This window comes from Hyla sarda, chromosome 7, assembly GCF_029499605.1.
Source record: "Hyla sarda isolate aHylSar1 chromosome 7, aHylSar1.hap1, whole genome shotgun sequence".
NCBI lineage: Eukaryota > Metazoa > Chordata > Amphibia > Anura > Hylidae > Hyla > Hyla sarda.
In genome coordinates, this window is record NC_079195.1 from 233,640,716 (window position 1) to 233,667,111 (window position 26,396).

The window sequence follows — 26,396 nt, forward strand, 5'->3', positions numbered from 1 at the left end:
GACGCCAGAGAGATCCCAATGCTGACATCATCAGGGCAATGAGGATGTCGGGGAGATCCCTCTGCTGACATCATCAGGGCAATGAGGACGTCGGGGAGATCCCTCTGCTGACATCATCAGGGCAATGGGGAAGTCGGGGAGATCCCTCTGCTGACATCATCAGGGCAATGGGGACGTCAGGGAGATCCCTCTGCTGACATCATCAGGGCATGGGGGACGCCAGAGAGATCCCACTGCTGACATCATCAGGGCAATGGGGACGTCGGGGAGATCCCTCTGCTGACATCATCAGGGCAATGGGGACGTCAGGGAGATCCCTCTGCTGACATCATCAGGGCATAGGGGACGCCAGAGAGATCCCACTGCTGACATCATCAGGGCATAGGGGACGCCAAAGAGATCCCACTGCTGACATCATCGGGGCAATGAGGACACCAGGGAGATCCCTCTGCTGACATCATCGGGGCAATGAGGACGTCGGGGAGATCCCTCTGCTGACATCATCGGGGCAATGGGGACGTCGGGGAGATCCCTCTGCTGACATCATCAGGGCAATGGGGACGTCGGGGAGATCCCTCTGCTGACATCATCAGGGCAATGGGGACGTCAGGGAGATCCCTCTGCTGACATCATCAGGGCATAGGGGACGCCAGAGAGATCCCACTGCTGACATCATCAGGGCATAGGGGACGCCAGAGAGATCCCACTGCTGACATCATCGGGGCAATGAGGACACCAGGGAGATCCCTCTGCTGACATCATCGGGGCAATGAGGACGTCGGGGAGATCCCTCTGCTGACATCATCAGGGCAATGGGGATGGATACAAGACTGATAATGTGTTAGGAAAGTAGTAGTAGTAGTAATGAGCGTAACCAGAATAAAGTTCTTTATCGGGGCAGATTGTGATAAAATCCGTCGTCAGATTCAAAAATGTCCTCACATTTTGCGTTTTATGAAACCCTGAGGTTTCCTCGGGCTCTATCCAAGGTCTTTAAAGCCAAGCCCTGTTACCATATCTCAAAATGTGCGTGAAATTCAGAAATAAGTTTTGTAAACAGGGCTCAGCTTCTAGCTGTCAGTCAAGCAGAAACATGAATGGGAAGGGGAGTGAGGTGGCGCTCCGGTCCTCAGCACTTCAGGGGATTGGGAACACCTCTTTACACCAAAGAACAAAGGTATTTTACTTGGTTATAGAAGCCCAGACAGATATATGACAGGTCCCTGTGTCTCCTTGTCCTCACAGCATCTTACAGTCAGTCAATAAACTTAGGGCAAGAGTGGCACTGTTTCTGAAAAAGCTGCTGTGTTTTTTTAATCATTGACATCCCCTGGTTTAATGGTTGCCGTGGTTACACACCTCCTCCCTCCCTGTGATCTATCACATATTTGTAAATCAGAATAGTGAGTGCAGCTCTGGAGTATAATACAGGATATAACTCAGGATCAGTACAGGATCAGTAATGTAATGTATGTACACAGCGACCTCACCAGCAGAATAGTGAGTACAGCTCTGGAGTATAATACAGGATATAACTCAGGATCAGTACAGGATAAGTAATGTAATGTATGTACACAGTGACCTCACCAGCAGAATAGTGAGTACAGCTCTGGAGTATAATACAGGATATAACTCAGGATCAGTACAGGATAAGTAATGTAATGTTTGTACACAGTGACCCCACCAGCAGAATAGTGAGTACAGCTCTGGAGAGAGGTTGTGTTCTGCTGAGCTCCTGAAACTTCTACAGAAGCAGTGATTTCCATCCGCCCCTCCCCAGGTGTGTGGCAGACACCTGGGTAGGTTCTCCTGCTATGGAGCCCAGGGGATCTGGAGCTTCATCTTGCACTCCCCGTACCCGGCCGGCGGGGGGTGCCAAGGAAAATGCCACGGCCAATAATCAGGACGGAATTAGGAGAACAACCAGGGCTCACAGTAATGTGGTGCCCCCTCCCCCGTCCTCAGCTGGGAGCTGCAAAGCCTCCAGCAAAAGCCCTGCAAGGAAAAGAAGCTCTTCCAGGCAGAGGAGTGCAGTGAAGGCAGCTGTGTCTGGACCCTCACAACCCCAGCAATGGGGGGTAAAGGGGAACAGAGAATCCCTGGAAACTTTTGGATCGAGAATCCATGCGAAGATGGCTGAATATGAACAGCTTGGAAAGCAGCTTCGTGGCCTTAGAGAAGATCTAAAGTTTGCCGTCTATCAAGCGGATCAGGCACCTAAGGCAAAGAGATCAGCGTTCAACACCAAGGTGAGGTCTCTGAGGAAAGAGGTGGAGGAGCTTGTGAGGAGGAGATCGGACATTGTGGAGGAGCTTGTGAGGAGGAGATGGGACATTGTGGAGGAGCTTGTGAGGAGGAGATCGGACATTGTGGAGGAGCTTGTGAGGAGGAGATGGGACATTGTGGAGGAGCTTGTGAGGAGGAGATCGGACATTGTGGAGGAGCTTGTGAGGAGGAGATCGGACATTGTGGAGGAGCTTGTGAGGAGGAGATCGGACATTGTGGAGGAGCTTGTGAGGAGGAGATCGGACATTGTGGAGGAGCTTGTGAGGAGGAGATCGGACATTGTGGAGGAGCTTGTGAGGAGGAGATCGGACATTGTGGAGGGTGCTGGGTTTCTTGGTGAGAAGCTAATTCATGAGGAGAGGTTCTCCAGCATGAGGGCCTCCAGAGGTTGTGAAAATCCGCAAGATGAGGATTGCCGCAGTGAGGAGGAGGAGATGGAGGAAGGTGATGGAGGTGAGGAGGGCAATGTGAGTGAGGGGGATATGGACACTGTATGTGCCACCATTGCTACCCCTGACCCCCCACTTACCCTGAGTGCAGACTATATAAACCCGGCTCAGGTGGCCTTACCTCTCTCCAGTGAGGATGATGACGGCAGTGACTGCGGTGAAGGCAGCGGCTTGGCAGACGGGGGTCTCCTGCGGGCGATTGTAATGCAGGAGTCACCCACCCGTCTAGAAATTTTTTCTTTGGAGACGATTTGTGCCCAGAAGAGAAGAGGAGGAATAAAAAAAAAGGGCAAGAAAAGAAAGAAAACTGAGGGACAAGTGAAGTTTGTCTTTGCTCCCTTCCAGCAGTCTGGGTCGGCTGAAAAGTCGGTTCAGGGTGCTGGGTCCCCCAACCTGCCAGACCCCGATTCTGTAGTGGAGCGGGGCCAGCATGGGGGATACACTAGTGCACCCAAAATGGCCGTGGGTGCTATAGAAAAAAAAGGGCACCCTCCTGTGAGGGGGGAGGGTGTCCAGTCACCAGAAAATGGCGGCAGATTCACCCGTTCGGTTGAAGTGGGCGGTACAGGTCTTGGCGCTGCAGGGCACTCTCCTGTGAGGGGGGGGAGTGTCCGGGCACCGGACCTTGTTGGTTCAGGGGGTGGTCCCCTAGGTGACGCGGTTGGTACCGGTTCTGGCGCCAGGGGGCACTCCGCTGTAAAGGGGGAGGTTCCCTGTGCGTCGGCTGTAGCAGGTGTAGCGGGAGTGAGTCCGGAGGGACAGTCATTTTGCGAGGGGGCGCGGCCACCTATGTCAGAGGCGGAGCCTGTGTCTGCACCCCAAGAGACGGGAAGAAAGAACTATGCAGCGCCAATTCTGAAACCGGCAGCCATTAAACATGCAAAAGACCCAGCCAGCCCAGTCTGTAACACACCAAGGGAGAGTGTACGCAAGAGTGAAAGTGAGAACAAAAATGGTAATGTGCAAAATGGGAATTATGGTGGTGTTCATGGGAGGAGTTGTGGTAGCAGTGTGGATGAGGGGGGAACTTGTGGAGTGCAAGAGAGGGGTGCAAGTGTAGTGCAAGAGAGGGGTGCAAGTGGAGTGAAAGAGAGGGGTGCAAGTGGGGTACAAGAGAGGGGTGCAAGTGGAGTGCAAGAGAGGGGTGCTAGTGAAATGCAGGTGAGGAGCGGTAGTGGAATGGCACAGAGAGGTGTTATGGCTGATGTTTCTGTCAAGAATAAGGGTCCTGGTTTGGTTTCTGGTTCGACTGCCCCCCCGGTAGTGGCTGCTTCTCCCAGAAGCTATGCCAGCGTCACTGCCGGGGGATCCCCATCTCCATCTGGCTCTGGGGGTCACTTGCAACAGCGCCTCCTGGAGGCTCTACATAGGGGAGACCGGTCGATCCAGGTAGAGGGGAGGGGTGAGGTTGACCTGTCTTTTTGGATAGAAAGACACGGCTTAGGCGCCTTCCGAGAACAAAATGGGGAGGTGGTCTGGTCCCTCCCGACATCCGGGCAGGAAAGTGGCCGTAGGAATGTGGTCCGTTTGGTGTGGAGGGGCGAAGATGCGTGTCCACCTCGGGGAAGCGTGGTTGAGCTCCTCCTCCGGATGGAATTCAGGGCAAGTGACATCTTTGCCCTGATCCACCCCTACGGTACTTCCGAGTTTGACATCAGCTTCGCTCGGCCAGAGGGTTTGGAACTTTTCTGGTCGAACTGTGAGGTGGTGAAAAGCGAGCCCGGCTGGCGGGATTTCGCCGTAAAGGCGATATCCCGTCAGAATTTGGTCAAGAAAGTGACCGTTTTGACACGTAACGAGTCACTCTCTTGCTATGATATCATGACCTGGCTCAGCCGATATGGGGATGTGACGGACATGCCAAAAAAGAACTTTGACGAACATGGGATCTGGTCTGGGGCCTGGACGTTTTCCGTCAAACTGAAGCGTTCGGGGAGCACTGTTGCCCACATCCCATCAGCTGCTTTTCTTGGGAGAGACAGAATCCAAGTTTTCTACCAGGGGCAGCCCAAGGTCTGTCACAGGTGTGGCAGCCCCACCCACTTTAGCACAGCCTGTACCGTGCAGGTCTGTGCACTGTGCGGTGGGGTAGGTCATCTTGCCGCATCCTGTAGGCAGATCCGGTGTCATCTGTGTGGTGTCTTAGGACACCCTTTCAGCCGTTGTCCTAGCGCCTTTGCCCGTGCGACGGTCACCTTGGCTGGAGACAGCAGTAATGTTGCCTCAGCTGGGGAGGGCACGAGTGCGGGTGAAGGTGCAACAGGGTCAGTGAAGAGGAAAAGTCCCGCCAAGCTGAGGCGGGAGGCTAATCGGAGAAGGACCAGGGAACTGGAGAGTTCCCATGTGGCAGGGGTAGCTTCTGGCCCTGCTCCAGAGGTTAGTCCTGAAACTGCTGAGGCCCTGGAGGAGAATGTGCTGGATGAGGAAATGAGGAGAATCTGTAGAGAAGAGGGCAGCAAGGCCGATCTTTCCGATTCCTCCCACTATGAAAGTGTGGATGAGGAGGGTGAAGAGAGGCCAAAAAAGAAGGGTAATAAAGGGGGAAAGAAGAGGTCGGAGCCCTCTAGTCCCTGTGCTACGGACCAGGTCCCAAGTGGAAGCTTACCTGCCCCCCCTCTGATTGATCTGTCTAATCGGTACTCTGTCCTTGAAGACATCTCCTCCCCTTCCTTGGAGGGGGGGGGTCGAGGATGGGGTGACTGAAGTGGGGGAGCCTCCAGGGGGAACTGGGCCCTGTCCTGATGGGGCAATTTTCTCAGGGGATGGGGCCAAACCGGAGCCAGGTGGAGATGGGGATTCAAAAATGGACCTGTCAGAATCAAAAAAACGGTCCAAAGAGAAGGAAGCCTCCTCGTCTGGGGATGAGGGGGTGAAGAAAAAGCAGAAATGAGGGTGTTAGGGTCGTCTAACTCAATCACCCATGATGGCGGCACTCACCCCATTGACGCTGGCATCTATTAACTGTGCCGCCATAAAGTCTGATACGGCTAGATTCGCAGCTTTTGATTTTCTCGGCCGTGTTGATGCCGACATTTTATTTTTACAAGAGACCAGGTTGTCAGATCTAGCCTCCCTGGTAAAAGCCAGGAGAGAGTGGAGGCGCGGGCCCTCCCACTGGTCTCTTGTGGCTGAGCCGTATAGTGGGGTGGCGGTCCTTTTTACCGCTCCTGTTGAATGCAGACGGGTTATTGAGTTAGAAATGGGGAGGTGCCTGATCTTAGATGTCCTCATGAAGGGGCAAGAGCTCCGGCTTATTAACATCTACGCCCCGCAAACCAAGTGGGACCGTAAAGATCTCTTTATGAGGATTAAGCCCTTTCTTTTTACAAGCCGACAGGTGATCTTTGGAGGGGATTTCAATACTGTCACGAGATCCCAAGATAGGAGAGGCTCCAATGATCGGTTGGCTTATGATAGCATAGCTCTCAATAGTATAGTTAGGGAAGCTCGCCTAGAGGATGCCCACATCCGGAGCCCCTCAGGCCACGCGGGTTTCACCTATCATCGAGGTAGCTGCAGGTCTAGAATAGACAGGTTTTATTTGAAGGAGGAAGCCGTCTCTTCTGCAGTGTCCGTGGTTGAGGTGGAGTTCTCCGATCACTGTATGATTTATTTTTCCTTGAATGTTTCAGAGACCCCCCGGATGGGTAAAGGTTATTGGAAGCTGAATTTGTCCCTCCTGGTGGAAGCGGAGGTAAGACAGTCCTTTGAGGATTTTCTTCAGAGTCAGGTACCTTTACTGGACCTTTGGAGTAGTAAGTCAGAGTGGTAGGAGATATTCAAGAAGAGGGTTGCAGGGTTCTTCCGCCAGCTCTCGAGCCTCAGGTCCCTGAACAGGTATCGCCTGTATCAGGGACTGAGGAGGAAACTCGAGCTTCTTGTTTCGACTGGAGGTAGCCGAGAGGATATCTCCAGAGTGAAATCCTTGCTGATGAGGTGTCAGTACGATAGGCACGCATCTTTGGTTTTTGAGAGGGATTTCGGGAAGTACCGCTCGCCCGACCCTTACAGAAACTGTAAGATGTCAGTGAGTAGTAAAGTCATTTCAGGACTGATCGATAGTACAGGATCTCTGAATCGGTCCAGATCAGGGATCTTGGAGGTCGTCAGATCCTTCTACTCGCACCTCTTGGGAAGGAAGGATCTAGATCGAGACGGGATGTCGGCTTTCCTGGCTGAAACCATTCCTGAGCCAGGGGTAGACTCCTCTCTTGGCGTTTTGGCAGAAGAGATCAGGGAAGAGGAAGTGAGATTGGCGATCGAGGGGCTTGCCCCGAAGAAGTTGCCAGGTCCGGATGGCTTAACATCCGAGTGGTACAGGACCTTTAAGGAGTCTTTAGCTCCCCTCTTGACTGAGGTATTCAATGAGTGTCTCTCCTCGGGCACTCTGCCGAAGTCAATGAGGAGGTCAGCCCTGATTCTTCTCTCAAAGGGTAAAGATCCCAGCCGTATTGAGAATTGGAGGCCCATAGCTCTTCTCAATATGGACAGGAAGCTTCTGGCCAAGATACTGTTTAATCGGCTGGTGAAGTTTGCACCCCGGCTCCTTTCGGGGGCTCAGCACTGCTCTGTTCCAGGCCGAAGCACCTTAAGTGCGGTCCTTAGTGTCAGGGAGGCAGTGGAGCGGAGTAGTGCGGGTCTCTCGAAGGGGTACTTGCTGTCCCTGGATCAGGCCAAAGCATTTAATCGGGTGAACCATGACTACCTCTGGTCCGTCCTCCTGAGATATGGCTTACCGAGTACTTTTGTTAATTGGCTTAAGATCTTGTATACAGGGGCAGAGAGTTTCCCGCTGGTGAACGGTTGGTCTGGCCACTCTTTTGAGGTGGGGTCCGGAGTCCGTCAGGGTTGTCCTTTGAGCCCGCTTTTATACGTGTTCGCAATCGACCCCTTCGTCCGGAGGGTAGATTGTGGGCCGTTGGCGGGAGTCGGGATGAGTCTGGCGGAGCTGGATGTTGCCCAGAGAGTAGTGGTGTACGCTGATGATGTCACCATTTTCGTGTCCTCGAGAGAGGAGGTTGATGTGGTGATGTCGGAGGTGGAACGCTACTCGGAGGCATCCGGGTCTAAGATCAACCGGGATAAGTGTGAAAGTCTCTGGCTGGGAGGGGGAGATCCCACGTTTGATCTCCCGGACACCCTTCCAGGGCCCCAAGACTCAGCAAAAATTCTGGGCATCATATTCGGCCAGGATGATTATCCCACCAAAAACTGGGACGGTAAGCTCCAGGATGCCACTCATAGGGTGGATCAGTGGAAGGGTTGGTCTATGACCCTCAGGGAAAGGGTACACCTGATCAAATCGTACTTGCTCCCCTTGTTTATCTATCTGGGCAGTGTATGTATCTTGCCAGAGGCTTACTATACTAGGATCTACAGCCTGTTTTTCCAACTGTTATGGGGGAACAGGATGAACCTAGTCAAGAGGGAGGTTACGTACCGCACGAGGAGACTAGGGGGTTTATCTATGGTAAACCCTGTGGTGTTCTTAACGAACACCTTCTTGAAAGCTAACATCTCGAACCTCTGGTCAGAGAGGGCTCCTCCGTGGGTACTCTCCTGCAGGGAGTGGTTTCGGCCTTTCTTCCAGGAATGGGAGACAGGAGGGCAAGTGAAGGACCTCCGTACGCCCCATGGATATCTTCCGGCTTATGCTACCCCGACTCTGAAGGCGATACGTCAGTGGGGTCTGGGAGTGTGGGAGATCAGGACTCAGTCAAGGCAGTTCCTTGACAAACGGGTTCTGTTGACCCACTTCCAGAAGCCTCTGGCGCTCAGGGACTGCCCAGGTCGGGATCTGAGGGTGGGGTTGTATCTTTTAAACATAAAAAGGATCCCCCAGAAGTTTTGGGACTTGGCCTGGCGCTGCTTTCAGGGGAAGCTATATGTGAGGGGCAATTTGAAGTGTAGGAGATCTGATGACCGGGGGTGTCCTCGAGAAGAGTGCGGGGACATGCTGGAAAGCATGGACCATTTCCTGCTTCATTGTCCCTTTAATATAGGGGTCTACAACCGGGTGGGCACTTCCATCGGCTGGAGTCAACTTGCGGGCCTTACCTATCCAGAGTGGGCTTATGGGGCATTCAGGACCCTGGGTGGCCGTGATCGGGGCACTTTATTCTTAGTCAGTTTAGTGGTTAGATACTACACGTGGAATGCACGGTGTTTAGTGTCTACACAGCGGAAAGTCCTCTCCGAGGTGGAGGTCTGTAGGAACATCACTGGTGACCTCGGGAAGATCAGGTCTTTGGAGTATGGCAGTCTTGGTACCAGTAGGGCTTCTCTCCTATGGAGAGGGTTTTCTTTTGATGTGCCCTAGGTACTAGACCTTTTGGGTAGAGTACCCTGGTTTTGGTTAGGGACAGTGATGTAGGGACAGGGTTAGGGTGATAGTAGGGTCAGTTTATTTTTAGGGATAATGGTAGGGAGAGAGGTAGGGTGCAGTTAGGGAAAGAATATAAATTTTGTATGTATCAGGATTGCCATCCTTCTTCCTGGTGGTGGGCTAATGCATGTGCACCATAGCTTTTTGTTTTGTTTTCAGATGTTAAGGTTATGAAGGGCTTACAGGCACCAAACTTGGGCCTAAAGTGGGTTGTATTGTTTGTTTATGTATATTGTAATGCTGATAATGATAAAGTTGGTTGGGAGGAGTTCTAGGTTGGGAGGGTGTATTTGTGGGTGGTGGTGGTTGTTTGTTTTGGTGGACCTGGCATGGGTCAGTTATGGACTGGACATTGAGGACTATGAACTGTATGGACTCTGACCCATGTACAGGAGGGCGGGTGGTGTGGGTGAAGGGACAGTTTAGTGTAGGTTGTTTTATTCTATTTGTAGGTGTGTTTTCTGTATATTTAGGTGTATATAGTGTATATAGTCTATATGTTTAATATGTTATAATTTTGTTTATCTTATTATGGCAGTCGAACCAGTTGTTATTTTTGTAGTAATTTCTTTGGTATTTTTGTATCCCGTAGTGGATTTTGTTTTTCTTTGGTCTAGGTCTTCTTTTCCCCAAGTTTGGGTGTTTTTGAGTTATAGATTTAATTTTCTTTCTTAACAATTAGGAGAAAAAAAAAAAAATATTTGGTTATGTAAGATGCGTCTCTAGTATTTTCTAGGGAAAACTGGGCTGGCCGGTTAGGCAGGATTTATGTTCTTTTATTTGAAATGTAAAGTTTGGGTTTATGTTATTTTATGTTGTTGTTTTCAGTTATGGCAAAGTTGTGCTGGTTTTGTGTTTGTTATGATTTATATTTTTCTAATAAAAAAGATTTACAGGATATAACTCAGGATCAGTACAGGATAAGTAATGTAATGTATGTACACAGTGACCTCACCAGCAGAATAGTGAGTGCAGCTCTGGAGTATAATACAGGATATAACTCAGGATCAGTACAGGATAAGTAATGTAATATTTGTACACAGTGACCCCACCAGCAGAATAGTGAGTGCAGCTCTGGAGTATAATACAGGATATAACTCAGGATCAGTACAAGATAAGTAATGTAATGTTTGTACACAGTGACCCCACCAGCAGAATAGTGAGTGCAGCTCTGGAGTATAATACAGGATATAACTCAGGATCAGTACAGGATAAGTAATGTAATGTATGTACACAGTGACCTCACCAGCAGAATAGTGAGTACAGCTCTGGAGTATAATACAGGATATAACTCAGGATCAGTACAGGATAAGTAATGTAATGTATATACACAGTGACCTCACCAGCAGAATAGTGAGTACAGCTCTGGAGTATAATACAGGATATAACTCAGGATCAGTACAGGATAAGTAATATTATGTATGTACACAGTGATCTCACCAGCAGAATAGTGAGTACAGCTCTGGAGTATAATACAGGATATAACTCAGGATCAGTACAGGATAAGTAATGTAATGTTTGTACACAGTGATCCCACCAGCAGAATAGTGAGTGCAGCTCTGGAGTATAATACAGGATATAACTCAGGATCAGTACAGGATAAGTAATGTAATGTATGTACACAGTGACCTCACCAGCAGAATAGTGAGTACAGCTCTGGAGTATAATACAGGATATAACTCAGGATCAGTACAGGATAAGTAATGTAATGTATATACACAGTGACCTCACCAGCAGAATAGTGAGTACAGCTCTGGAGTATAATACAGGATATAACTCAGGATCAGTACAGGATAAGTAATATTATGTATGTACACAGTGATCTCACCAGCAGAATAGTGAGTACAGCTCTGGAGTATAATACAGGATATAACTCAGGATCAGTACAGGATAAGTAATGTAATGTATATACACAGTGATCTCACCAGCAGAATAGTGAGTACAGCTCTGGGGTATAATACAGGATATAACTCAGGATCAGTACAGGATAAGTAATGTAATGTATGTACACAGTGATCTCACCAGCAGAATAGTGAGTACAGCTCTGGAGTATAATACAGGATATAACTCAGGATCAGTACAGGATAAATAATGTTATGTATGCACACAGTGACCTCACCAGCAGAATAGTGAGTACAGCACTGGGTATAATACAGGATATAACTCACGATCAGTACAGGATAAGTAATGTAATGTATGTACACAGTGACCTCACCAGCAGAATAGTGAGTGCAGCTCTGGAGTATAATACAGGATATAACTCAGGATCAGTACAGGATAAATAATGTTATGTATGCACACAGTGATCTCACCAGCAGAATAGTGATTGTATTACTATGTCCTAATCTCCCGTTGTCTGATATTCTGTGGAATAGATGTCATTGCAGCATGTCGCCAGCAGAGGACACCAGACTACAGAAGAGAATAGAAGAGGTGCCTGCACCATAAGTATTTATATTACAGGGTAGAGGTTTCTGGTGCAGCTGATGGATTCTCATACCTGTGTGATGTCCTTGTATTGATGATTATACATGTGCCTCATCCAGCCATGTGTCCTGTCACATCAGCACTGACCGATCAGAAATTATCCATGTGATTCATGATAATTAGGCCCTTGTAGCATCTTATGGAGTGTGACACATTCATCCATGACACTTGGTGCAGTTCATGTAGTAGGAGACAGGGGGCGCCTCATTTCCTGACCTCACAGCCTGTTTTGGTGTCACCTTTACCGTGTGAGGTGGACAGGGCCGTTTGAAGGAATTTGGGGACCCCAAGCAAAATAGACATGGAGCCCCCCCCCCCCAACTCACGCACGCAAAGCCTACAGCAACCACAGCATAGCCATACAGTTTAAGTTCACACACACTTTATATAAATAATAAAGGAGGTTTACAGTGCAATTTTCATGCACATTAAATGCAACAGCAGTATTTGCACTGTTCTGTTGCATTTAATGTGCATGAAATTTGAACATTTTGAACAAATGAACATTTGCAAAAAACACCACTGTACCATACAAATTGTATGGTACAGTGGTGTTTTTTGCAAATGTTTAATGTATATTGGATACAATCCAATATACAGTGGTCCCTCAAGTTACAATATTAAGTGGTTCCAGGAAGACCATTGTATGTTGAGACCATTGTATGTTGGGACCAGAACTCTATGGAAACCTGGTAATTGGTTCTGAAGCCCCAAAATGTCATCCAAAATAGGAAAAGGTGAGAATTAAAGAAAAATAAGTAGATAACTAATATAGATAAAGCAAATCCTTACATATAAAAGTAAGAAAGATCTGTTGGAGGCTGTAATCACTGTCTGTCAGTTATTTCCCATCCAGAGTGCCTCCAGCTGTTGCAAAACTACAACTCCCAGCATGACTGGACAGCCAAAGGCTGTCCAGGCATGCTGGGAGTTGTAGGATTGCAACAGCTGGAGGGACCCTGGTTTGGACAGACTGGTCTATATAGAGGACAGGAGCTTCTTCAGGGAATGTACAGTACACACGAAATGTAGCCGCCCTCACCTAGTATCCAAAAGAAGCAGCTAACCCTGGCACAGGTAGAGTGCACAACATGAAATACCTCCCTGTACTGTAGGGGGCGCAACTAGACACCAGTCAGTGCATACACTTCAGTAATACAGGTAAAGAGTATAGAGCATGTAATACCTCCCTGTACTGTAGGGGGCGCTACCAGACACCAGTCAGTGCATACGCTTCAGTAATACAGGTAAAGAGTACAGAGCATTTAACTCCTCCCTGTATTGTAGGGGGTGCTACCAGACAGCCAGTCAGTGCATACGTTATGGGGGGCACTAACTGCCTACTGGGGGGGGGTAATCTGGGGGTACTACCTTCCTACTGGGGGTGAGGGGGTTAATCTGGGGGTACTACCTGCCCCCCCCAGTAGGAAGGTTGTACCCCCAGATTCCCCCCCCCCCCCCTTGTAGACAGGCAGTACCCCCCAGATTGCCCCCCCCCTCACTTGTAGGAAGGTAGTACGCCCCAGATTAACACCCCCCCTCCCTTGTAGGAAGGTAATATCCCCCAGATTAACCCCCCCCCCCCCCCGATCCATTGTGGGAAGGTAGTACCCCCCAGATTAACCCCCCCCCCTTGTGGGAAGGTAGTAGCCCCCAAGATCAACCCCCCCCCTTGTAGGAAGGTAGTACCCCCCAGATTGCCCACCCCCCCTCCCTTGTGGGAAGGTAGTACCCCCCAGATCACCCCCCTCCCTTGTAGGAAGGTAGTACCCCCCAGATTACCACCCCCCCCTTGTAGGAAGGTAGTACCCCCCAGATTACCCCCCCCCCCCCCCGATCCCTTGTGGGAAGGTAGTACCCCCCAGATTAACCCCCCCTTGTAGGAAGGTAGTACCCCCCCAGATTGCCCCCCCCTCCTTTGTGGGAAGGTAGTACCCCCCAGATCACCCCCCCCCCTTGTGGAAAGGTAGTACCCCCAAGATTAACCCCCCCCCTTGTAGGAAGGTAGTACCCCCCAGACTAACCCCCCCCCCCCCATCCCTTGTTGGAAAGTAGTACCCCCAGATTAAACCCCCCCCCTTGTGGGAAGGTAGTACCCCCCAGGATTACCCTCCCCCCCCCGTAGGAAGGTAGTACCCCCCCCCCATATTAACCCCCCTCCCTTGTAGGAAAGTAGTACCCCGCAGATTAACCCCCCCTCCCTGTAGGAAGGTAGTATGTCGGTACCCCAGATTAACCCCCTCCCCTCCTCCCCCCAGACCCAGTAGGCACGTAGTTTAGAGCTTTAAATAACATTGCATTTACTCACTGTCACTATCGCAGCACTAAACGCCGCGCGCGGTAATCCTGTGACGAGGCTGTGAGTTCGCGCACTGCGCACCATCATGTGACACGTCACGCTCTAAGGCAGGCGTAAGGACGCCGGCCCTTGAATTATGGGACTCAACGCGGTGACGTCATGATGGTGACACGCAAAATTACGCATCCTGGACTGACTGAGTAAAGGTGAGCCGGAGTGGGGCACAAAAAGGAGGCGGAGGCAGGGACTTCAGTCTCTGCTTTCCGCTCCAGGCAGGGTCTCGCACTGCTGGCCCGTCAGGCCGACAGGGCGAGCTGCCTGCAGAACAGTATAGCGCAGGAGGATAGGCAGAGACCGGCTCTGCTCGGGGGCCCCGGGCCAGCTCGGGGCCCCAAGCAATTGCTTTGTTTGCCTGTCCTCTTGCGACGGGCCTGGAGGTGGATGTGATGATAGTCGTGTACTCGGCACTTTCCATGATGTCCAGGAGGTTTAGGGGGTTGTGTGAATCACATGGAGCTGTCACTGCCCCCCGACACCACCTGCAAGACCTTCCCAGCAAACATTTGCTTTATGGGAAGAGATAAAGGGACATGTGTGGCTGATATCACTCCCCAGGGGCCACACACCGAGGGACACGGATAAGATCCCTGACGATGTAACATTCCCAAGATGGAGATGAGATATGATATGGAGATGTTCCCTCTTCTGCAGGTACAGTGTATCCAGAAAGTCTTCACCCCGGTCACTATATACAATGTATCCAGAAAGTCTTCATCCCCGGTCACTATATACAATGTATCCAGAAAGTCTTCACCCCCCCAGTCACTATATACAATGTATCCAGAAAGTCTTCACCCCCGGTCACTATATACAATGTATCCAGAAAGTCTTCACCCCCCCAGTCACTATATACAATGTATCCAGAAAGTCTTCACCCCGGTCACTATATACAATGTATCCAGAAAGTCTTCACCCCCCCGTCACTATATACAATGTATCCAGAAAGTCTTCACCCCGGTCACTATATACAATGTATCCAGAAAGTCTTCATCCCCGGTCACTATATACAATGTATCCAGAAAGTCTTCACCCCCCCCCAGTCACTATATACAATGTATCCAGAAAGTCTTCACCCCCGGTCACTATATACAATGTATCCAGAAAGTCTTTACCCCATCACTATATACAATGTATCCAGAAAGTCTTCACCCCGGTCACTATATACAATGTATCCAGAAAGTCTTCACCCCCCCAGTCACTATATACAATGTATCCAGAAAGTCTTCACCCCCGGTCACTATATACAATGTATCCAGAAAGTCTTCACCCCCCAGTCACTATATACAATGTATCCAGAAAGTCTTCACCCCCCAGTCACTATATACAATGTATCCAGAAAGTCTTCACCCCCCAGTCACTATATACAATGTATCCAGAAAGTCTTCACCCCCCAGTCACTATATACAATGTATCCAGAAAGTCTTCATCCCCGGTCACTATATACAATGTATCCAGAAAGTCTTCACCCCCCCCCCAGTCACTATATACAATGTATCCAGAAAGTCTTCATCCCCGGTCACTATATACAATGTATCCAGAAAGTCTTCACCCCCCATCACTATATCCAATGTATCCATGAAAGTCTTCACCCCCGATCACTATATACAATGTATCCAGAAAGTCTTCACCCCCGATCACTATATACAATGTATCCATGAAAGTCTTCACCCCCGGTCACTATATACAATGTATCCAGAAAGTCTTCACCCCCGATCACTATATACAATGTATCCAGAAAGTCTTCACCCCCGGTCACTATATACAATGTATCCATGAAAGTCTTCACCCCCGGTCACTATATACAATGTATCCAGAAAGTCTTCACCCCCCGGTCACTATATACAATGTATCCATGAAAGTCTTCATCCCCACCCCCTATATACAATGTATCCACTGTATGGTCACTATATACAATGAATGTATCCAGAAAGTCTTTACCCCTGGTCACTATATACAATGTATCCAGAAAGTCTTCACCCCTGATCACTATATACAATGTATCCAGAAAGTCTTCACCCCCCCGGTCACTATATACAATGTATCCATGAAAGTCTTCACCCCCGGTCACTATATACAATGTATCCATGAAAGTCTTCACCCCCGGTCACTATATACAATGTATCCAGAAAGTCTTCACCCCCCGGTCACTATATACAATGTATCCATGAAAGTCTTCATCCCCACCCCCTATATACAATGTATCCACTGTATGGTCACTATATACAATGAATGTATCCAGAAAGTCTTTACCCCTGGTCACTATATACAATGTATCCAGAAAGTCTTCACCCCCGATCACTATATACAATGTATCCAGAAAGTCTTCACCCCTGATCACTATAATCAATGTATCCAGAAAGTCTTCACCCCCTGTCACTATATACAATGTATCCAGAAAGTCTTCACCCCTGGTCACTATATACAATGTATTCAGAAAGTCTTCACCACTGATCACTATATAAAATGTATCCAGAAAGTCTTCAACCCCCCCCCCCCCCCCCGGTCACTATATACAATGTATCCAGAAAGTCTTCACTCAGCCCGGTCACGGTCACATCTTGTTCTGTTGCTCCTCGTGTATCCTATTATTCTGCCCTCAATCCTCCAAATGATCACAGAATAATGGGGAAACTTGACTTTAGTTGTCTGCGGACTTTCTACAAGATTCTGGAGCATTACTGAGGTCGGTCAGTGAAGTTTGAGGACTGGTCCTTTACAATCTCTGGTCTTGTTTTGGGCGGGGCTGAGGTCCGACACGCTCTCCCCTCTCCAGGTCCTTTGTGACCTCACTAGGGCCGAACCCAACCTGTTCCAATAAAACTGGAGGCAACAATCGTCCAAGATGTCTTGGTGCTGAAGCATTAGGATTTCCCTTAGATCAGTGGTCTCAAACTATGGCCCTCCAGATGTTGCTGTAGGCTGTCCAGTCATGCTGGGAGTTGAAGTTTTGTAGCATCTGGAGGGCCACAGTTTGAGACCACTGCCTTAGATGGCAGTAAGGGTCATACGGGACCCCTGAGGAGCCTCTATAGGATTATTTCTCCTCCACCACACCCTAGTTGCCACAGTGCAGTCAGGCAGGTCACATGTGATCCGTCAACACAAAGAACGATTCCTCCAGTGGTGGCAGTACTTCACGCTGACACTTGGCATTGGGCTCTGTGATCTCAGGCTGGCATATATCTGCTCGGTGATCTCAGGCTGGCATGTATCTGCTCGGTGATCTCAGGATGCAATGTATCTGCTCGGTGATCTCAGGCTGGCATGTATCTGCTCGGTGATCTCAGGCTGGCATGTATCTGCTCTGTGATCTCAGGATCCAATGTATCTGCTCGGTGATCTCAGGCTGGCATGTATCTGCTCGGTGTTCTCAGGCTGGCATGTATCTGCTCTGTGATCTCAGGATCCAATGTATCTGCTCGGTGATCTCAGGCTGGCATGTATCTTCTCGGTGATCTCAGGCTGGCATGTATCTGCTCGGTGATCTCAGGCTGGCATGTATCTGCTCGGTGATCTCAGGATGCAATGTATCTTCTCGGTGATCTCAGGCTGGCATGTATCTGCTCGTGATCTCAGGCTGGCATGTTTCTTCTCTGTGATCTCAGGATGCAATGTATCTGCTTGGTGATCTGAGGCTGGCATGTATCTGCTCGGTGATCTCAGGCTGGCATGTATCTGCTCAGTGATCTCAGACTGGAATGTACGTGCTCAGTGATCTCAGGCTGGCATGTATCTGCTCGTGATCTCAGGCTGGCATATATCTGCTCGGTGATCTCAGGCTGGCATGTATTTGCTCGGTGACCTCAGGCTGGCATGTATCTGCTCGGTGATCTCAGGCTGGCATGTATCTGCTCAGTGATCTCAGGATGCAATGTATCTGCTCGGTGATCTCGGGCTGACATGTATCTGCTCGGTGATCTCAGGCTGGCATGTATCTGCTCAGCGATCTCAGGCTGGCATGTATCTGCTCAGTGATCTCAGGCTGGCATGTATCTGCTCAGCGATCTCAGGCTGGCATGTATCTGCTCGGTGATCTCAGGATGGCATGTATCTGCTCAGTGATCTCAGGCTGGCATGTATCTGCTCGGTGATCTTAGGCTGGCATGTATCTGCTCGGTGATCTCAGGCTGGCATGTATCTGCTCGGTGTTCTCAGCCTGGCATGTATCTGCTCGGTGATCTCAGGCTGGCATGTATCTACTCGGTGATCTCAGGCTGGCATGTATCTGCTCGGTGATCTCAGGCTGGCATGTATCTGCTCGGTGATCTCAGGCTGGCATGTATCTGCTCGGTGATCTCAGGCTGGCATGTATCTGCTCGGTGATCTCAGGCTGGCATGTATCTGCTCGGTGATCTCAGGCTGGCATGTATCTGCTCGGTGATCTCAGGCTGGCATGTATCTGCTCAGCGATCTCAGGCTGGCATGTATCTGCTCGGTGATCTCAGGCTGGCATGTATCTGCTCAGTGATCTCAGGCTGGCATGTATCTGCTCGGTGATCTCAGGCTGGCATGTATCTGCTCGGTGATCTCAGGCTGGCATGTATCTGCTCGGTGTTCTCAGCCTGGCATGTATCTGCTCGGTGATCTCAGGCTGGCATGTATCTACTCGGTGATCTCAGGCTGGCATGTATCTGCTCGGTGATCTCAGGCTGGCATGTATCTGCTCGGTGATCTCAGGCTGGCATGTATCTGCTCGGTGTTCTCAGCCTGGCATGTATCTGCTCGGTGATCTCAGGCTGGCATGTATCTACTCGGTGATCTCAGGCTGGCATGTATCTGCTCGGTGATCTCAGGCTGGCATGTATCTGCTCGGTGATCTCAGGCTGGCATGTATCTGCTCGGTGATCTCAGGCTGGCATGTATCTGCTCGGTGATCTCAGGCTGGCATGTATCTGCTCGGTGATCTCAGGCTGGCATGTATCTGCTCGGCGATCTCAGGCTGGCATGTATCTGCTCGGTGATCTCAGGCTGGCATGTATCTGCTCGGTGATCTCAGGCTGGCATGTATCTGCTCGGTGATCTCAGGCTGGCATGTATCTGCTCGGTGATCTTAGGCTGGCATGTATCTGCTCGGTGATCTCAGGCTGGCATGTATCTGCTCGGTGATCTCAGGCTGGCATGTATCTGCTCGGTGATCTCAGGCTGGCATGTATCTGCTCGGTGATCTCAGGCTGGCATGTATCTGCTCGGTGATCTCAGGCTGGCATGTATCTGCTCAGTGATCTCAGGCTGGCATGTATCTGCTCGGTGATCTCAGGCTGGCATGTATCTGCTCGGTGATCTCAGGCTGGCATGTATCTGCTCGGTGATCTCAGGCTGGCATGTATCTGCTCGGTGATCTCAGGCTGGCATGTATCTGCTCAGTGATCTCATGCTGGCATGTATCTGCTCGGTGATCTCAGGCTGGCATGTATCTGCTCAGTGATCTCAGGCTGGCATGTATCTGCTCAGTGATCTCAGGCTGGCATGTATCTGCTCGGTGATCTCAGGCTGTCATGTATCTACTCGGTGATCTCAGGCTGGCATGTATCTGCTCAGTGATCTCAGGCTGGCATGTATCTGCTCGGTGATCTCAGGCTGGCATGTATCTGCTCGGTGATCTCAGGCTGGCATGTATCTGCTCGGTGATCTCATGCTTGCATGTATCTGTCCGGTGCAGTTAATACCAGATGATGTTTGGTCTCCACAGTTATGGAGTCAGCCGAGCATTGGCGACTTTCACGATGGAATAGGACTGAATAAGTTGGGGCCCAAGCCTATGCTCCATGTAGTGTAGATGTGGTTCTCAACCTTTTTTGCCTGAGTACCCTTTGACAGCCCATTCCCAAAAATTGTACCCCCATGTTAGAGACATTTTGTAATGATTATAGTATAATTGATAGCCTTTACTTTCCTCTTTTACAAGGCCCTGTTCCTGTCCCGATCTCCCCAGTCCCCCGATTTACAGGTGACGTCTTCTCTAACCGGAGTTGTTTACTTTTCTTTTTTTCACTATCTGGCCTAGAGCGCCACTAAGATTTTTTCCATAAAAGCCTTTTCCACATAACCAGCCAAACAAACATTTTAGGCTCCTTTCTGCAGTGCAATAGCCACCTATTTACAAACTCCCCATGTTTATTGTCACACACAGTAATAGTACCTGCTTTGCGTCCCCATAAAGTTGTTAGGTCCCCTCTGTGCCCCCAAATATAGCTGTAGGCCCCCAAACTGCCCCCATATAAAATTGTAGGCCACCATACTGTCCCGCTTTGGTGCTCCACTGCTCCTCTGGTCTGGGGACATATTGCTACTAGAAGTAGGTCCCCGGTCTGCAGGGGCAGTGGAAGCCCACGCTTCCCCTTTGCTGTCCTCCTGCTCCGCTTCTCAGCGCAATGACATCAGCCTACCATTTCTTTCAAAGTGGCCCAGACCAGTAACCAGTGGCTGTGGCTACCATTACTGATTTTTTTTTTCAAGTACCCCCTGGAGAACGGATAAGTACCCCTGGGGGTACTTGTACCCCAGGTTGATAACCACTGGTGTAGATAGAGAGGAGATGAGCTACTTGGATACACTATGACAGGTACATTTGAATACACTATGAAGGGGCAGGTATATTTGGATACACTATGACGGGACAGGTATATTTGGATACACTATGATATAGCAGGTATATTTGGATACACTGTCCCGGGGCAGGTATATTTGGATACACTATGATGGGGCAGGTATATTTAGATACACTGTCACTCAGGCAGGTATATTTAGATACACTATGATGGAGCAGGTATATTTGCATACACTATGACGGGGCAGGTATATTTGGATACACTATGATGGGGCAGGTATATTTAGATACACTATGACGGGGCAGGTATATTTGCATACACTATGACGGGCAGGTATATTTGCAAATACACTATGACGGGGCAGGTATATTTGCATACACTATGACGGGGCAGGTATATTTGCAGATACACTATGACGGGGCAGGTATATTTGGATACACTATGACGGGGCAGGTATATTAAGATACACTATGATGGGGCAGGTATATTTGCATACACTATGACGGGGCAGGTATATTTGGATACACTATGACGGGGCAGGTATGTTTGCATACACTATGACAGGGCAGGTATATTTGCAGATACACTATGACAGGGCAGGTATATTTGGATACACTATGACAGGGCAGGTATATTTGGATACACTATGACAGGGCAGGTATATTTGCAGATACACTATGACAGGGCAGGTATATTTGGATACACTATGACGGGGCAGGTATGTTTGGATACACTATGACGGGGCAGGTATGTTTGCATACACTATGACAGGGCAGGTATATTTGGATACACTATGACAGGGCAGGTATATTTGCAGATACACTATGACGGGGCAGGTATATTTGGATACACTATGACGGGGTAGGTATATTTGGATGCACTATGACGGGGCAGGTATATTTGCAGATACACTATGACGGGGCAGGTATGTTTGCATACACTATGACGGGGCAGGTATATTTGGATACACTATGACGGGGTAGGTATATTTGGATGCACTATGACGGGGCAGGTATATTTGCAGATACACTATGACGGGGCAGGTATGTTTGCATACACTATGACAGGGCAGGTATATTTGGATACACTATGACAGGGCAGGTATATTTGCAGATACACTATGACGGGGCAGGTATATTTGGATACACTATGACGGGGTAGGTATATTTGGATGCACTATGACGGGGCAGGTATATTTGCAGATACACTATGACGGGGCAGGTATGTTTGCATACACTATGACGGGGCAGGTATATTTGGATACACTATGACGGGGCAGGTATATTTGCATACACTATGACGGGGCAGGTATATTTGGATACACTATGACGGGGCAGGTATATTTGCAGATACACTATGACGGGGCAGGTATATTTGGATACACTATGACGGGGCAGGTATATTTGCAGATTTACTATGACGGGGCAGGTATATTTGGATACACTATGACGGGACAGGTATATTTGGATACACTATGACGGGGCAGGTATATTTGGACACACTATGACGGGGCAGGTATATTTGGATACACTATGACGGGGCAGGTATATTTGCAGTTACACTATGACGGGGCAGGTATGTTTGCATACACTATGACGGGGCAGGTATATTTGCATACACTATGACGGGGCAGGTATATTTGCAGATACACTATGACGGGGCAGGTATATTTGCATACACTATGACGGGGCAGGTATATTTGCAGATACACTATGACGGGGCAGGTATATTTGCATACACTATGACGGGGCAGGTATATTTGCATACACTATGACGGGGCAGGTATATTTGGATACACTATGATGGGGCAGGTATATTTGGATACACTATGAAAGGGGCAGGTATATTTGCATACACTATGACGGGGAAGGTATATTTGGATACACTATGACGGGGCAGGTATATTTGCATACACTATGACGGGGCAGGTATATTTGGATACACTATGACGGGGCAGGTATATTTGCAGATACACTATGACGGGGCAGGTATATTTTCATTCACTATGACGGGGCAGGTATATTTGCAGATACACTATGACGGGGCAGGTATATTTGCAGATACACTATGACGGGGCAGGTATGTTTGCATACACTGACGGGGCAGGTATATTTGGATACACTATGACGAGGCAGGTATATTTGCATACACTATGACAGGGCAGGTATATTTGGATACACTATGACGGGGCAGGTATATTAAGATACACTATGATGGGGCAGGTATATTTGCAGATACACTATGACGGGGCAGGTATATTTGGATACACTATGATGGGGCAGGTATATTTGCATACACTATGACGGGGCAGGTATATTTGGATACACTATGACGGGGCAGGTATATTTGCAGATACACTATGACAGGGCAGGTATATTTGCAGATACACTATGACGGGGCAGGTATGTTTGCATACACTATGACGGGGCAGGTATGTTTGCATACACTATGACGGGGCAGGTATATTTGCAGATACACTATGATGGGGCAGGTATGTTTGCATACACTATGACGGGGCAGGTATATTTGCATACACTATGACGGGGAAGGTATATTTGGATACACTATGACGGGGCAGGTATATTTGCAGATACACTATGACGGGGCAGGTATGTTTGCATACACTATGACGGGGCAGGTATGTTTGCATACACTATGATGGGGCAGGTATATTTGGATACACTATGACGGGGCAGGTATATTTGCAGATACACTATGACGGGGCAGGTATATTTGGATACACTATGACGGGGCAGGTATGTTTGCATACACTATGATGGGGCAGGTATATTTGCAGATACACTATGACGGGGCAGGTATGTTCGCATACAATATGACGGGGCAGGTATATTTGCAGATACACTATGACGGGGCAGGTATATTTGCATACACTATGACGGGGCAGGTATGTTTGCATACACTATGACGGGGCAGGTATATTTGCAGATACACTATGACAGGGCACGTATATTTGGATACATTATGATGGGGCAGGTATATTTGGATACACTATGACGGGGCAGGTATATTTGCATACACTATGACGGGGCAGGTATGTTCGCATACACTATGACGGGGCAGGTATATTTGCAGATACACTATGACGGGGCAGGTATATTTGCAGATACACTATGACGGGGCAGGTATGTTTGCATACACTATGACGGGGCAGGTATATTTGCATACACTATGACGGGGCAGGTATATTTGCAGATACACTATGACAGGGCAGGTATATTTGCAGATACACTATGACGGGGCAGGTATATTTGCAGATACACTATGACTGGGCAGGTATATTTGGATACACTATGACGGGGCAGGTATATTTGGATACACTATGATGGGGCAGGTATATTTGCATACACTATGACAGGGCAGGTATATTTGCAGATACACTATAACGGGGCAGGTATATTTGCAGATACACTATGACAGGGCAGGTATATTTGGATACACTATGATGGGGCAGGTATATTTGGATACACTATGATGGGGCAGGTATATTTGGATACACTATGATGGGGCAGGTATATTTGGATACACTATGATGGGGCAGGTATATTTGGATACACTATGATGGGGCAGGTATATTTGGATACACTATGACGGGGCAGGTATATTTGCATACACTATGACGGGGCAGGTATATTTGGATACACTATGATGGGGCAGGTATATTTGCATACACTATGACGGGGCAGGTATATTTGCATACACTATGACGGGGCAGGTATATTTGGATACACTATGATGGGGCAGGTATATTTGGATACACTATGACGGGGCAGGTATATTTGCATACACTATGACGGGGCAGGTATATTTGGATACACTATGACGGGGCAGGTATATTTGGATACACTATGATGGGGCAGGTATATTTGCATACACTATGACGGGGCAGGTATATTTGGATACACTATGATGGGGCAGGTATATTTGCATACACTATGACGGGGCAGGTATATTTGCATACACTATGACGGGGCAGGTATATTTGGATACACTATGACGGGGCAGGTATATTTGGATACACTATGATGGGGCAGGTATATTTGCATACACTATGACGGGGCAGGTATATTTGCATACACTATAATGGGGCAGGTATATTTGCAGATACACTATGACGGGGCAGGTATATTTGGATACACTATGACGGGGCAGGTATATTTGCATACACTATGACGGGGCAGGTATATTTGCATACACTATGACGGGGCAGGTATATTTGCATACACTATGACAGGGCAGGTATATTTGCAGATACACTATGACGGGGCAGGTATATTTGCAGATACACTATGACGGGGCAGGTATATTTGGATACACTATGACGGGGCAGGTATATTTGCATACACTATAATGGAGCAGGTATATTTGCATACACTATGACGGGGCAGGTATATTTTGTCCTCTGGTGATATAGATGTTTATTCGCTGCTGATGGAGAGATCTGGAAGGAATTGTTACTGTATATATGAGGAGAGTCTGGCAGAGGCTCAGGAGGGCAGAAGAGATAAAGCTCTGCAGTAAATAGAAGGAGAAGCCACATGAAGCGATAATCACGTCTGCCGCACATCGACCACCCACACAGCACCGCAGAGAAGGCAGACGCCCAGTAATGCCCCCCAGCATGTGTGTACGTTACAATGTATCATGTGGCATTGTACTGACTGACAAGGATTCCACATCAGCTGTGAATGATACAATGTATCTCATGTCAGGGCCAATTATTTCATATAATAACAAAAGAGAAGATTTTGGAATAACTCCCCGGAGACCTAGATTTTGGTTTTATCACCGGAGACCTATCCAACTCCAATTGACTTCAATGGGCAGGAAAATATGCGGCAGCAAAATGCGGCACGTGGGACCCTTCTCTTAAAAATTTTTTTTGCGCAAATGATAAATTCAGCACCAACCACGTCCCCAGCAAACACACAGCAAGAAAAGTAACAAAGTGAGCGCAAACAACATATAAATAGAGCAAATCAGGGCGCAAAATAAAAACTCTCAGTGTGCGCCATTTAGCAGTTTATGAATCCCTCCAAAAAATGGTTATTACTAATTGTTTTTTGCACAATTTTTGGCATTTTCAGTGTTTTCTGCTCCTTATTTCTTCTAGTTTTTTGCAGTTTGCACTGTTTTCGTCATTTTTGTATTCTTGCTCTTTGAGGGGGTGTGGCTTGGTGTGCGCAGACAGACGTGCTCCATTTATCATCTGCATAAATGCCACCTGGGGAGCGCAGGATAGTTGTGCAAAGTGAAAAACCACTCAAAACATCAAAACAACAATGATAAATGCCCCAAAGTGTATTAAAAAATGGCTATAGAAAATATATAAAATATCACTATAGAGCAATTTCTAATTACAGGAGACTTGGCGCCGGCCCGTTCTGCGCCCCTTATATACATGATGTACAGAACGGGGGCGATGAGTCGTACGTTGTCATACGTGGTTTCTGTGCTGAGTGGGTGACACCATGTAGTGTGTGTTTTACCGTCACAGCCTGTATTTTGGCCACCCTGCCAGTATTTATCCAACCAATCCTCCAACGCCCGTAATGTTGCACCATATACTATACCAGTGTTTCCCAACTAGGGTGCCTCCAGCTGTTACAAAACTGCAACTCCCAGCCTGTTGGACTATATAGTAGTATATAGTATAGGTCAGCTGGAGGCACCCCTAGTTGAGAAACACTGAACTATACTATATACTACTATATAATCCAACATGCTGGGAGTTGTAGTTTTTCAACAGCTGTAGGCACCCTGGTTGGGAAACACTGACCTATACTATATACTACTATATAGTCTAACATGCTGGGAGTTGTAGTTTTGCAACAGCTGGAGGCACCCCTGATTGGAAAACACTG

The 26,396-nt window shown here is 48.5% G+C and overlaps 1 long non-coding RNA gene across 1 annotated transcript in view; it reads right to left on the minus strand.

Moving 5' to 3' along the window:
* LOC130283508 (uncharacterized) overlaps positions 1–26,396 on the minus strand; it is a 115,518-nt gene that overhangs the window by 14,156 nt on the left and 74,966 nt on the right. The gene's annotated exons all lie outside the window — the stretch shown is intronic.